Source organism: Phyllobates terribilis, unplaced genomic scaffold (genome assembly GCF_046119375.1).
Source record: "Phyllobates terribilis strain yellow unplaced genomic scaffold, ASM4611937v1 Scaffold_3__8_contigs__length_932513732, whole genome shotgun sequence".
NCBI lineage: Eukaryota > Metazoa > Chordata > Amphibia > Anura > Dendrobatidae > Phyllobates > Phyllobates terribilis.
The window spans coordinates 6,016,261-6,030,719 of record NW_027362763.1 but is presented as its reverse complement, the minus strand read 5'-3'; the positions used below and the strand labels follow the sequence as shown (position 1 = coordinate 6,030,719).

General features: G+C 51.8%; 1 long non-coding RNA gene across 1 annotated transcript in view; it reads left to right on the top strand.

Annotated features, from left to right (window-relative positions):
* The window catches only part of LOC141258661 (uncharacterized), a 31,986-nt gene extending 17,812 nt beyond the window's left edge, over positions 1–14,174 (top strand). The window contains exons 2-3 of the long non-coding RNA XR_012318329.1: positions 5,359–5,598; positions 13,116–14,174. This is a non-coding gene — a long non-coding RNA (uncharacterized lncRNA). The remainder of the gene's footprint in view (positions 1–5,358; positions 5,599–13,115) is intronic.
* Positions 14,175–14,459: the final 285 nt, after the last annotated feature.

The following is a 14,459-nucleotide window of genomic DNA, read 5'->3' as shown; positions in this document are numbered from 1 at the left end:
GAATCCAGACAGGGTATCTGGTTTGCCGTTGTACTGGGGGAGCCACTTTGCTCCAGGAATGTACGGTAAAGTCATAGGAATTACAGATGTTACAGGCGCTGCTGGTGGAGCGGCAGCCTTTTCAGCCTGCTCATCATCGGGCGCGGGTTGAACTTCAGGGACGTTGACCGGCAGGTCGGCGTTCTTCTGTTCGTCAGACATCTTGGCGCCCCCCCTAGTTAACCGTGGCCTACCTTCTAGTTCTTCTTCCGGTAGGCCGCAGCTCCGCAGGTGACAGTCGTCTTTAGGACTTTGCGTCTCTTGCGTCCTACGTCAGAGCGTTCAGCGATGCTCCGTTCAGGTTCTGGCGCATCCTGGTTTAATGTCAAGGCGTGGGGCGTTTCCGAGGCTTCGCGCTCTTTTGCAGGTACGCCCCTAATTTTCCCGCGGTTACGCCCTTCTTCTCGCTCAGCAGCCCAACAGTGGCGGCAACCTTCACCACAACTTTACGTACACAGTTCAGAATAAAGGCGCACAGTACCCGGTGGCAACGGGCAAAACACTTCGTCGTTGCAGCGGGCACATGATCCTGTTCGTGACGCCAGTAGGAGATGACTCGCCCAGGGGAATGGGGATGACTCGGTACCCGGGCCTTTAGCCTGGCCTTTTAGGGATGTTGCGGTGGTCGGCTCCCGGGCCCGTACCCTGGGGGTTGCTCCTTAAAAAAACGTTTATGATTTGTTAAGTTAATAAAAGTTCGTGACGCCACCTGTGGCTTCTGGTGAGAATCACCAGCGCTGCGCTGTCCACTGAGGCCGATGATAAGGCAGCTCGATGGTATAGCTCCCCACAGGTGGAGCTAGGGCTCAGGGCAGTGTAGGGAAATGGATATGCAGGACAGACGAGACCCAGCCGGGTCAGAGTAAGAACAGGGACAGACACGATAGTCACTTCAGTACCTTTTACTGATGGAAATTCAGGCACGTCCCGGAGCACTGTAGGGTGAAGGGTGCATGTCAGGATCCTCCCCAATGAGCGGGTTTTGGGCCTCCTGCTTCTTGCCTCTGCGTAGTAAGTTTCTGACCTGCCTGGCGCTAGGCCTAACTTTGTCTCTGTCCTGCGCAGGCTGACCTTGTGGTAGGGCCTTTTCTTGGAGTGCACGCTCCCGTCCTACGGGGCCTATGTGTCTCCTGGCTCTGTTACGTATCAGCACTTTAGCGATCCTGGGACTTGCAATTCTCCAGGGATTCCGGTTATATCTTACTGGGTCATAGAGATCCCGGTAAACTTCGGACCCGGTGTCCGGTAACGGCTTCGGGGTGAGCCAATTAAGCTCCTCTGCCCCCTATGTACTAACTCTCCACTTTGTCTTCGGCCTACTCGGGCCCTCACTAGGCTACTCACACTAACGGCAGCTTGCCGTGCTTCACCGATCTTATGGCGCCGGCACACCTAAAGCTCACCTCTCCGAGCTACACGGACCGCACTGGACTCACTGCTAAACCAGACTGAACTCGACTCACAACTCGCTCTGACTGACTGCCTGGCTCCACCTTCCCTATTTATCTCTCCCTAACGGGCTCCCTCTGGTGGTCTGAGGTGGAAGGTGGAGATGTGTGAATGATTATGGGGGCCTCTTGTGGAGGAATCCATCAATACACCCTTCTAGGATTTGTGATACCAAGCACAGCTGGGCGTCACAGAGGCGTCTATAATGAGGGGGCTTGCTGGAGGCGTCTATAATGAGGGGGCTCGGTGGAGGCGTCACCTGCAGTGACGAGGGGGCTCGGTGGAGGAGTCTATAATGAGGGGGCTCGGCGGAGGCGTCGCCTGCGGTGACGAGGGGGCTCAATGGAGGCGTCTATAATGAGGGGGCTCAACGGAGGAGTCTATAATGAGGGGGCGGGGCTCGGCGGAGGCGTCGCCTGCGGTGACGAGGGGGCTCGGTGGAGGCGTCTATAATGAGGGGGCTCAACGGAGGAGTCTATAATGAGGGGGCTCGGCGGAGGCATCGCCTGCGGTGACGAGGGGGCTCGGTGGAGGCGTCTATAATGAGGGGGCTCGGCGGAGGCGTCGCCTGCGGTGACGAGGGGGCTCGGTGGAGGTGTCTATGATGACGAGGGGGCTCGGCGGAGGCATCGCCTGCGGTGACGAGGGGAATTTCTGTCCGGTCCTGGTTGTGTCCTGAATGTGACCACAATCTCTCACATTCTTCAGATGTCTGGCCTGTGGGAATGGAGGGCAAGATGGAGCCTTTTCTTACAGAAAATCATTCAGGCCTGGCAATGTTTTACTAAAATTTCCATCATGTCTCCAAAAAGCCTGTGGGGCTCGTTATGTCTAAGACCGAGGGGGAACTCTATGGCCATAATTCCACAAGGTGTAAAGCCGACACCGGTCATCACCAGGAGATCACCATCCCCACAGTTAGACATGGTGGGGGCAGCATTGTTTCCGACATGGTGGGGGCAGCATTGTGTTCTGGGGAATGTTTCCGGCAGCGGGAACTAGGGCCTTAGCCAATGGGGATGGAATTATGGACAGGACAAATATCAGACAATTTTACATCAGAACCTTCCAGAGGGAGGAATTTCACCTTTCAGCAGATGATGACCCTAAGTGACCTCCAAATCACCAGAAGAAGATAGAGGTTCTGGAATGGCCGAGACCGCAGGAGCGATCTGTGGTAACCTGAAAAGGGCGCCATATGCAGGAGATGTCCCTGCCATCTGACAGATATGGAGCTGCTGCAAGGAGGAGCCGGCAAAGATTGCCAATTCTAGATGTGCCGCGCTGACAGATTTCAGCCCCTTCTTGATTACTTTGCTTCAGTGTCCCTGGTAGAGCTAATGCCTGGGAAATGTTTTTGTACTTCCTCCTGACTGACAACTTTCCACACTGAGATCCTTTGCTGTGTTGTCAGCTGTTTACGGACCAGAAAATGTCAGGAAAATCCTCCTGGAGCAGCGACACTTTCTCTGGGGCAAATCAGGATCACTGCAAATGACGGCAGCCGAGCGCTGACTACTGTGTAACCTGATCATCTGATTCTGAACACAATCACATCCCCAATTATAAGAGGGTATGCACACTTATGCAACCAAATTATTATAGGTTTCTTATTTTTATTTTCCCCTTCTCCCATGGCACCCTCTCTCAGGTTTTGCTATCTTCCCATCAAGGACTGGAAACCTACTGAATAAAAGGGAGGTACCTCTCCTCCGCTTCAGTTGGTTTCCTGTCCTTAAGGGAACCTAGAAGTGAGCGGTATGGATTTGGACTTATTGATACCATTTTGCAGTACGTTTAGAATAGCTTTTAAGGCCCAGTTCACACATATCCTGATCTTTAAGCTGAGCAGTTTTTACACTTTCCTTCTACACCCAAATTGCCTCTTCGGAGAAAAAGAGGACTTGAACTCTATAGCGCCACCTATTGGAAGCAGCGATCCTACAAGTCACAATTCATACTTGGACAGAAACCCTGACGTAAATGGTCAGCATAGAGCACAGGATCAATGTGAATCAAGCCTTATTTTAATCTTTGGGAATGAACCAATCAGCAGTTTAGGAATTGTTTAATTTTTACTCCTGTCACTGCGCCGTGAAAGTGAAAAGACTTCTTTATTCTTCGGGTCGGTTCGATGACAGCGAAACTCCTGCATTGCTGTTTTCCATTGCCGCACCTTCCTATGAAAAACTCTGCATGTACCCCAATATGATATTAATGAAAATGTCGTCTCACTACATCAGGCACATAGACCCCGTAATGATTGCGGCTCGCTCCAGCATTGCTGCTGTAGTGCAGTGTATTGCCGTGCAGAGACCGGCTCTCTGCACAGCAATATCAATGGCAGCCGCCGGCCTATCAGAGGCCAGCAGCTGACATCTGCGTCCCAGCGCAGCGGCGTATGACGTCACTGCCATGCGTAGAGGTCAGCTGCTGGCCTCTGATAGGCCGGCGGCTGACACTGGTATTGCTGTGCAGAGAGCCGGTCTCTGCGCGGCAATACACTGAACTAAAGCGCAGCTGTCGGCGGCTGCTGGAGAGAGCCGCGATCGTTATGGGGTCTGTGCCTGTGGCCACAGGTGCAGAAAGGACGCCGAGGGAACGGAGGACAGGTGAGAATTTATTTATTTTTTTCTGACATGTGAAATACAGCACAGGGGACCTGTGCTCAGTATAGGGGGGGGACGACGACCCTGTGCGCAGTGTGGGAGGACGGGGCGGACCCTGTGCGCAGTGTGGGGGGGACATGTCAGCAAAATAAGGACTGGGATGGGGGACCATGTCTGCAGTATGGGGGACCTGGATGGGGGACCATGTCTGCAATATGGGGGACCTGGATGGGGGACCATGTCTGCAAGATGGGGGGCCTGGAGGGGAGACCATGTCTGCAATATGGGGGACCTGGATGGGGGACCATGTCTGCAATATGGGGGACCTGGATGGGGGACCATGTCTGCAGTATGGGGGACCTGGATGGGGGACCATGTCTGCAGTATGGGGGACCATGTCTGCAATATGGGGGACCTGGATGGGGGATCATGTCTGCAAGATGAGGACCAGTTCAAAAGGTGTATAGAAAATAAAATGGTATCACTAAAAACGTCACTTTGTCATGCAAATAATGCGGCCCCCCAAATTAAATGTTTTTCCGTGTGCGGCCCATATGCCCAGCTGGGTTTGAGACCCCTGCACTACATAAAGCAACTGCCTCACACAATTCAATCGATGGAAAGTAAAACAAATTAAGTTTGCAGAAAAAGGCGAGACAAACACAACTTTTTGTTCACCACTATAATAATAATAAAAAAATTTTGGTGTCTCTGTAAGGCTGTGTGCCCACTATGCGTTTTTGATGTGGATTTTCCGCAGCGTAAACGCTTGCAAAACGCTTGGTAATCCGTGCCCCATGATCCCCAATGAAAATCCGCATGTTCTGTGCCCATGCTGCGGAATTTTCCTTGCAGAAAAAATCCCGCATCATGTCCATTATTTGTGCGTTTCTGCATGCGGATTTGAGGTCCCAATGCACTTGAAAAACGCAAGTCAAATCCCCATGTAAAAACGCTGCAAAAACGTATCAAAAACGCGTGTAAAATCCGCAAGCGTTTTTGACTGCCAAGACCATGCAGAAACGGTGCAGAAATTTTCTGCTTCATTTCTGCATCGTGGGCACATAGCCTTATTCTGCTACTGACTTGAAAGTCATGCTGCCGAGTTATTGAGGCCACACAATAAACGCTGTGAAAGAAAAACAATGCTGGGATAATGTTTTATTTCCCCGCGCTCTGGATCCCCCACCCCTTTCCCCCTTTTCAGCACTTTGTTTCCTTTAATGAATGGTGTCATTGAAAATATCCGCTCATTCTGCAGAAAACAAGTCCTGTGCTGATGGAAACATTTAAGTGCCGGCTCTTGGAAGAAAAAACAAAAGTGCAATAGTGAAAAATGGCCGTGGCGAAAAGGGGTTGCCCATTTTTTTTACATGTCCATTCGGTAGCTCCTGGAAACACTTCTGATGGGACATGGACACGTCAAGTATTTCTGGACATTTCTGTATAAATCGGAGACTATGGACTACACTGGAAATCGCCATTTTTCAGAATCTTAGCGGTAAGTTCTAGAAGCAAAATGCTATTTTCTCAGTTAAATGATCTATTGCTCGGAGCAAAAAAAAAAGTGTTTGGTGCATCGGTCTGTGTGAACAGGACTCGCTCTGCCGTGAACACTTGCAGCCTGTGCGCACTGATCTGTAGCACTAGGTGTCACAAACCCAATCGGAGCCACGGGTTTAGGATAATGTGAAGCGAGCTTATAAATTTTATATATTTACTCAAAAGAGCCATGCTAGGTACAGTATATACAAGCGGTTACAAGAGAGATATATATATATATATATAACAGTAGTCAGACAAATAAAGTAAGGAAGCAGTAATGCGATACAGTAAAATTGAAAGAAATAAAAGTGAATATACCACACTTTCATCAAAGGTCTCTGGATACGGCAGGAAGGGTGCTGTCATGGATTCAGAGCGGTTCCTTGGTCTTTCTGCACATCTGTATTGACAGGTGACCCTCAACAGAAGACCGCTCCTCTCTCTGAGGGACACATTTATTCGTAACTTGGGCAGGGCAGAAAATAGGCGATTTACATGTAATCTCCTCTTCCCTTCTAGCAGACATTTCATAATCCATTTCCCAGCAATATTCTCATTGTAAGGTGCGCATAGTAATTGATCTAACACAGGAGGTTCCCCTTGACTTCAGAGGTATTCAATTAGCTATTCTTCATTGCCGTGATTCAATTAGCTCCCCCATACTCTGGTCAGTAATAGGCGTTTGCACTACAAAGGTATATATCCTAGCTGACCCGTATTCAATTCTCTCCTGGCTTGTCACCCTGTGAACGCCATCCTGGGCAATAGCATCCTTTGAAGTCAGACAGACTAGCATCCCTGCTGAGACCTTCATAACTGGGAATATGAAATAACTGGGAATATGAATTTCCAGTCCCTGGCCTCACCACACTAGGGAACAATTTTGATCATCATTTTGAGTTTGATTTTTGGCCATTTTCACTGTTGTTACCAGCGGTTTTAGACATTAACGGCTGTGTGAGTTATTTAGAGCGCACACCAAATTTACACGGTTATGCAAGCCGTACGATGACGACTTTACATTGTATCAAAGCGTCATAGCCTCAGTGTTGTCGCATGAAAAGTGTAACGGGTCCGGGAGGCGGAACCTCTGAGCTACTATACAAGGGGGCGGCCCTTGTAAGGGAGCGGGTGGCAGTCTCTGGGTGAACGGACAGGGAGTTACGGCAAGTGATCAGGGCAGTCTCTGGGTAAGGGGTAGGTACGACCTGTGATGGCAGAGCCTCCGGGTAGGCTAGCAGGCAGATGGTAGATGTGTGCTCCCAGGTGAGCAAGCGAGAGTCTCTGGAATAGCAGGTGGTCACGGCACGTGACGGCGGAACCTCCGGGCTGGCAGGCAGGTAGGTAATGGAGAAGCGCTCCCAGGTGAGCGGGCAAGAGTCTCTGGAATAGCTGGTGGTCACCGCACGTGACAACGGGACCTCCGGGCTGGCAAGCAGGCAGGTAACGGAGATGCGCTCCCAGGTGAGCGGGCAAGCTGGTCCATAGACAGACTGACCGGAGAAGTAAGGCAGACCGTCGGACCTCAGGCAAGCAGGCAGGTAGCTGATATGCGCTCCCAGGTGAGCGGGCAGGCTGGTCCTTTAGACAGACTGACAGGAGTAGTAAGGCAGACCGTCGGACCTCAGACTGGCAGACAGGTAACAAGTATTCAGGCAGGAATCAGGCAGGTAACTAGCAGGAAACTGGCAGGTAACTGGCAACGGGACCTGAGGGCTGAAGCACAGGTGAGACACAGGTGCAAACAACATTGCTCGGGCACCTCCATTTTGGAGGAGGTGCCTTATATATGATGAAGTCCTCCGGCCATTGGCCGGGGACTCCTTAGGACGGCGAGCGCGGCCCCTTTAAGAGGAGGGGAGCGCGCGCGCGCGCGCCCTAAGCACGGGGGCCGGGAAGGAGCGCGCGCTGAGAGCAGAGCGGGAGGAGGACGCCGGGAAGGAGCGCGCACTGACAGCAGAGCGGGGAGAGGACGCCGGGCACGGAGCAGAGCGGTGAGGGGAGCAGCGTCCCTGCCTAGCAGAGGGCAGGGACGCCAGCGCTACAGTACCCCCCCTTTAGGCCCCCCCTTTTTTAGGCCAGACAGAAATTTAGCTAGGATGAGAGGGGCATGGATGTTCTCCCGAGGCTCCCACGTTCTCTCCTCAGGACCAAACCCCTTCCAATCTACCAGAAAAAAGGTCTTTCCTCTTACCCTTTTGGTGGCAAGAATGTTCTCTACCTCAAACTCGTCCTCAGCAGAAACCGGAGCAGGAGGCGTACCTGTAGACTTGGAAAAAGAGTTAAGCACCACAGGTTTGAGGAGAGACACATGGAAGGAGTTAGGGATCCGTAAGTTGGCCGGGAGTTTCAATTTATAGGCCACCGGGTTGATCTGACTGATGACCTCCAGTGGGCCGATGAACCGAGGCCCTAACTTATAGGAAGGGATCTTGAGCCGGACATATTTGGACGAGAGCCAGACTTTATCCCCAGGGCGGAATTGAGGAGGGTCCAGACGTTTTTTGTCAGCGTGTCTTTTCATACGCTCGGATGACAGAAGGAGTGCGGACCGGGTACTCTCCCATATGGAGGAAAATTTGTTAACAAGAGATTCCGCAGCCGGATTGTCCGCCGAGGTGGAGACGGGAAACGGGATCCGAGGATGCTGACCGTAGACTACAAAAAACGGGGATTTGGAGGAAGACTCGCTCTCGTGATTGTTGTACGAGAATTCGGCCCATGGCAGGAGATCCACCCAGTCAGAATGGTGGGCATTAACGAAGTGCCGAAGGTAACTGGTCAGGTTCTGATTGATCCGCTCCACTTGACCATTAGACTGTGGGTGGTAAGCGGAGGAGAAGTCCAGGGTGACGTCCAGCAATTTACAAGTGGCTCTCCAGAAACGGGAAGTGAACTGTACCCCACGATCCGACACGATGTGACGGGGCAGGCCATGAAGACGGAAGATGTGGCGGATAAAGTCTTTAGCCAGCTCGGGTGCAGACGGAAGACCTGGCAGTGGAATGAAGTGAGCCATCTTGGAGAAGCGGTCAGCGACCACCCAAATGACCGTACAACCGGCAGAGACGGGTAGATCAGTAATGAAGTCCATCGCTATATGCTGCCAGGGGGCAGCAGGTACTGGCAGAGGTAGGAGGCGGCCGGCCGGCAGGTGTCTCGGAACTTTGTTGCGGGCGCAGGACACACAGGCAGAAACAAAGTCTATTACATCCTTGTGCAGGTTAGGCCACCAGTAGTGCCGGGTAATAAGCTGGAGGGTCTTTTTCTGACCGGCGTGGCCAGCTAGTTTAGACGAATGACCCCAGTGTAGGATCTTCTCCCGATCAGGTACTGGTACGAACGTCTTACCAGGAGGAAGACGATTTAGACTCACGGGAGCCACCTGCATTACTCTGGCGGGATCGATGATATGTTTCGGATCCTCCTCGAGATCAGACACCAGAAAGGACCGAGACAAGGCGTCCGCCTTGACGTTTTTGTCAGCCGGGCGAAAATGAAGGACAAAATCAAAACGAGCAAAAAACAAGGACCACCGGGCTTGGCGCGGGTTAAGTCTCTGGGCATGCTGGAGGTAAGCCAAGTTCTTGTGGTCAGTGTAAATTATTACCGGGTGAAGAGCCCCCTCGAGCAGGTAACGCCACTCCTCCAATGCCAGTTTGATGGCCAATAACTCTCTGTCTCCTATGGAATAGTTGCGCTCAGAGGAGGAGAAGAGTTTAGAGAAGAAGCCACAAGTTACCATCCTCCCGGAAGATGATTTTTGAGTAAGTACCGCTCCGGCTCCAGAGGAGGAGGCGTTAACTTCCAGGAAGAACTGTTTGTTGCCATCTGGGCGATGCAGCACCGGGGCGGAAGAGAAGGCCTGTTTAAGGGAAAGAAAGGCCTCCTCTGCTTCGGGTGGCCACTCTTTGGGATTAGTACCTTTACGGGTGAGCGCAGAAATTGGGGCCGTCCGGGAAGAGAAGTGTGGTATGAAGAGGCGGTAGTAGTTGGCGAAGCCCAGGAATCGCTGAATGGCCTTCAACCCCTCCGGTCGGGGCCATTTCTCGATGGCAGACAGTTTCTCAGGATCCATTTGTAGGCCGGTCTGAGAGATAATGTAGCCCAGAAACGGAAGCGAGGTCTGCTCAAAGAGGCACTTCTCAAATTTAGCGTAGAGATGGTTCCGCCTTAGCCTGAGCAGGACCTGACGAACGTCCCTCCGGTGAGTCTGGAGATCCGGAGAGAAGACCAAGATGTCGTCCAGGTACACCACTACGCAGGAGTAGAGAAGGTCCCGGAAGATGTCATTGACCAACTCTTGAAAGACGGCAGGAGCGTTACAGAGACCAAAGGGCATTACCAGGTATTCATAGTGGCCGTCCCGGGTGTTGAATGCCGTCTTCCATTCATCCCCCTGACGAATACGAACCAGGTTGTACGCCCCACGAAGGTCCAGTTTGGTGAAGATCCTAGCCCCCCTCAGGCGATCAAATAATTCTGGAATGAGCGGAAGGGGGTACTTATTCTTCACCGTGATCAGGTTTAGGCCTCTATAGTCTATACAGGGACGGAGAGAGCCGTCCTTCTTTTTGACGAAAAAGAAGCCTGCTCCCGCCGGGGAGGTAGATTTCCGGATGAATCCTCTGGCCAGATTCTCCTCAATATATTCGGACATTGACCGGGTCTCAGCAGCGGATAAAGGATAGATACGCCCACGGGGAGGAGTAGTACCGGGTAGCAGATCGATGGGACAGTCGTATGGTCTATGTGGTGGTAATGTCTCTGCCTCCTTTTTATTAAAGACATCTGCATAAGACCAATAAGGAATCGGAAGTCCAGGTAGATTAGCTGGGGTAGGAGAGGGACGGACGGGATGGACGGAAACCAGGCAGGTTTTATGACAGTCTTGTCCCCAGCGAAGGACCTCTCCGGTTTGCCAGTCTAGCACGGGTGCATGTCTCTGGAGCCAGGGCAGACCTAGCAAGAGGGCGTGAGAGAGTCCAGGCAGAACATGAAAGGAGATACTTTCAGAATGCAGCATTCCCACCTGCAGGGTAATGGATTCGGTGATGAGTTGAATGGGGCGAGGTAAGAGGCCCCCATCCACGGCAGCGACAGACAAGGGTAGAGCCAGAGGTTTGGTGGGGATGCGGTATTTCTCAACCAGGGACTGTGAAATAAGGTTCCCGGCTGCTCCAGAGTCAAGTTGGGCTAGTTCGAAATAACGGTTCTCCCCGTAGATAATCGAAACTGACAACAGCAGGGATGGAGAGGATTTATTCTTGTCTTGGTGGACCTCTCTGAGCGAACCTAGACACAGGCGTTTCCCGACCTCTCCGGGCAGGCACGGATCCGGTGCTCCTTACTGCCACAGTAGAAGCAGCTCCCCTCGGCACGGCGTGAGTCCTGACGGGTTTTGACCATCTTGGTCTGGTCGACCTGCATAGGCTCAGGAGAGTGTACCTGGGGAGAGATGGAGGGAATGACGGGTTTCTGGAAAGTAGGAGCTAAACGTGGAATCCTTCTCTCACGGGTGACCTCTTTGGCACGCTCCTGGAACCGTAGGTCAATCCGGGTGGCAAGGGTTATTAGATCATCGAGAGAGGTAGGAATGTCCCGACCAGCAAGTTCATCTTTAATACGACCGGACAGACCCTCCCAGAAGACGGATACCAGAGCGTCGTTATCCCAGGCCAGCTCCGAGGCAAGGGTGCGGAACCGTATGGCATATTGGCCCACGGTGAGACCCTCCTGACGGAGGCGTAGCAGAGAGGATGCGGATGAGGTCTTCCGTCCGGGTTCGTCGAAGACTTTCCGGAAAGCCGAGAGAAAAGCAGGCAAGTTGGACACCAGGGGGTCTCCTCTCTCCCATAGAGGATTTAGCCAGGCCAGGGCCTCCCCGGTGAGATGGGACATGATAAAGGCAATTTTGGCCCGGTCGGAATTAAACTGATGGGACAAAAGTTCAAAGTGCAGGGTGCACTGATTTATGAAGCCCCGAGCCTGGACGGGGTCGCCTCCGAAGCGAGGAGGTGCAGAAAGCCGGGGTCCGGGGTAGGATACCATAGTATTAGTGGGCAGCGGAGCTGCCGGATTGCAAGATATGGCACTGGCGGAGGTTGTTGGTGGATCAGACAGAGTGTTCAGGCGAGTATTAACATTCCGCAGGTGACCCAGAATGGCCTCCTGTTGGGACCTCTGACGGGACAGTTCAAGACAGAGGTCCGAGAGCGAGGGAGCTTGGGTGCCACCGGGTTCCATGGCCCGAGCAAACTGTAACGGGTCCGGGAGGCGGAACCTCTGAGCTACTATACAAGGGGGCGGCCCTTGTAAGGGAGCGGGTGGCAGTCTCTGGGTGAACGGACAGGGAGTTACGGCAAGTGATCAGGGCAGTCTCTGGGTAAGGGGTAGGTACGACCTGTGATGGCAGAGCCTCCGGGTAGGCTAGCAGGCAGATGGTAGATGTGTGCTCCCAGGTGAGCAAGCGAGAGTCTCTGGAATAGCAGGTGGTCACGGCACGTGACGGCGGAACCTCCGGGCTGGCAGGCAGGTAGGTAACGGAGAAGCGCTCCCAGGTGAGCGGGCAAGAGTCTCTGGAATAGCTGGTGGTCACCGCACGTGACAACGGGACCTCCGGGCTGGCAAGCAGGCAGGTAACGGAGATGCGCTCCCAGGTGAGCGGGCAAGAGTCTCTGAGATAGCTGGTGGTCACAGCACGTGACAACGGAGCCTCCGGGCTGGCAAGCAGGCAGATAACGGAGAAGCGCTCCCAGGTGAGCGGGCAAGCTGGTCCATAGACAGACTGACCGGAGAAGTAAGGCAGACCGTCGGACCTCAGGCAAGCAGGCAGGTAGCTGATATGCGCTCCCAGGTGAGCGGGCAGGCTGGTCCTTTAGACAGACTGACAGGAGTAGTAAGGCAGACCGTCGGACCTCAGACTGGCAGACAGGTAACAAGTATTCAGGCAGGTAACTAGCAGGAAACTGGCAGGTAACTGGCAACGGGACCTGAGGGCTGAAGCACAGGTGAGACACAGGTGCAAACAACATTGCTCGGGCACCTCCATTTTGGAGGAGGTGCCTTATATATGATGAAGTCCTCCGGCCATTGGCCGGGGACTCCTTAGGACGGCGCGCGCGGCCCCTTTAAGAGGAGGGGAGCGCGCGCGCCCTAAGCACAGGGGCCGGGAAGGAGCGCGCGCTGAGAGCAGAGCGGGAGGAGGACGCCGGGAAGGAGCGCGCGCTGACAGCAGAGCGGGGAGAGGACGCCGGGCACGGAGCAGAGCGGTGAGGGGAGCAGCGTCCCTGCCTAGCAGAGGGCAGGGACGCCAGCGCTACAAAAAGATAGAATAAAATCTATACAAAAATATGAGGGGGGTGTACTCAGTTTTGTAATATACTGTATTTCCTTTCTTTCAGAGCATGTCTGTCTTTTTGCTATTTCTCGTAGTAAGCACATAAACAGCCATGATTCCTTTTTGTTATATAGGTGTCAGTTTCACCATTTCCAGTCAAAGGTCGAGAACATCAGCACATTTGTCAAGCAAGCCTTGCTTAACATAGTTCAAGGTAAAGCTTGGTGATCAAGATAAGTCTCGGGCCCCTCACAAGGTGTGCAAGCAGTGTGTCCAGAGTTTACGGATATGGACGAAGGGAACATGTGATAAGATGCCATTAGGTTTGACGAGAGCCGGGTGATCATGCCAGTGATTGTTACTTTTGTAAAGTGAAAACTTCAGGGTAGAACAAGAAAAAAATAAATAAGAGTATCCTCGTCTACCATCAGCGATACGTCCAGTGCCAGTTTTCCTTGAACTATCCTCCTTTTTAGGAACGGCATTATGGTGAAGAACAAAGTGACGGCAATGAGGAAGATTTTGAAATTGAAGACGTCTCAGTTTGTAAGAGATTTCACCAGCGTGAGTTGAACGATTTGAGGCTTCAGAACACACAGCATTGAGACTGCATGAGAAAAACTAGTTTAAAAAAGGAGCAAAAGTGTCCTACGTTTGATCCAGAGAGTGCATTTCTGCAATACTTTAGAAGTGACAGTGGGTTTGTGTATTTTTCCATTACATAGATGGTTTAATTGAGGAATTGGCAATTCCAATCTATAATTCAAATGAATGGCGACTGTTCATCGATACCTCAAAGCTGGGCTAAAGGTGTGTCCTCCTCCATAATTGCAATTTATTTGGTGCAGTCCACAACTGGCTATTCAGTTTCTCTTTATTATTATTATTATTATTATTATTATGGCGCCATTTATTCCATGGCGCTTTACATGTGAAAAAGGGGTATAATACAAGAACAATTACAATAATCTTAACAAAACGAGTCAGCGACTGGTACTGGAGGAGCGAGGACCCTGCCCACGAGGACTCACAATCTACGAGATGAAGAATACAGAGACATAAGGAGAGTCATTTGGATCATCTCTTGACTTCAATATGTTATGCTTACTTCTTGGTCAGCCAAGTAGAGCTTTACCAACTGAAGGAGACTGTTTAACCCCTTTACCCCCGAGGGTGGTTTGCACGTTAATGACCGGGCCAATTTTTACAACTCTGACCACTGTCACTTTATGGGGTAATACCTCTGGAACGCCTCAACGTATCCCCCTGATTCTGAGATTGTTTTTTCGTGACATATTGTACTTCATGATTGTGGTAAAAAAATTTCGATATCACTTGCGTTTATTTGTGAAAAAAAAACGGAAATTTGGCAAAAATTTTGAAAATTTTGCAATTTTCAAAATTTTAATTTTTGTGCCCTTAAATCAGAGAGATATGTCACACAAAAGAGTTAATAAATAACGTTTCCCACATGTCTA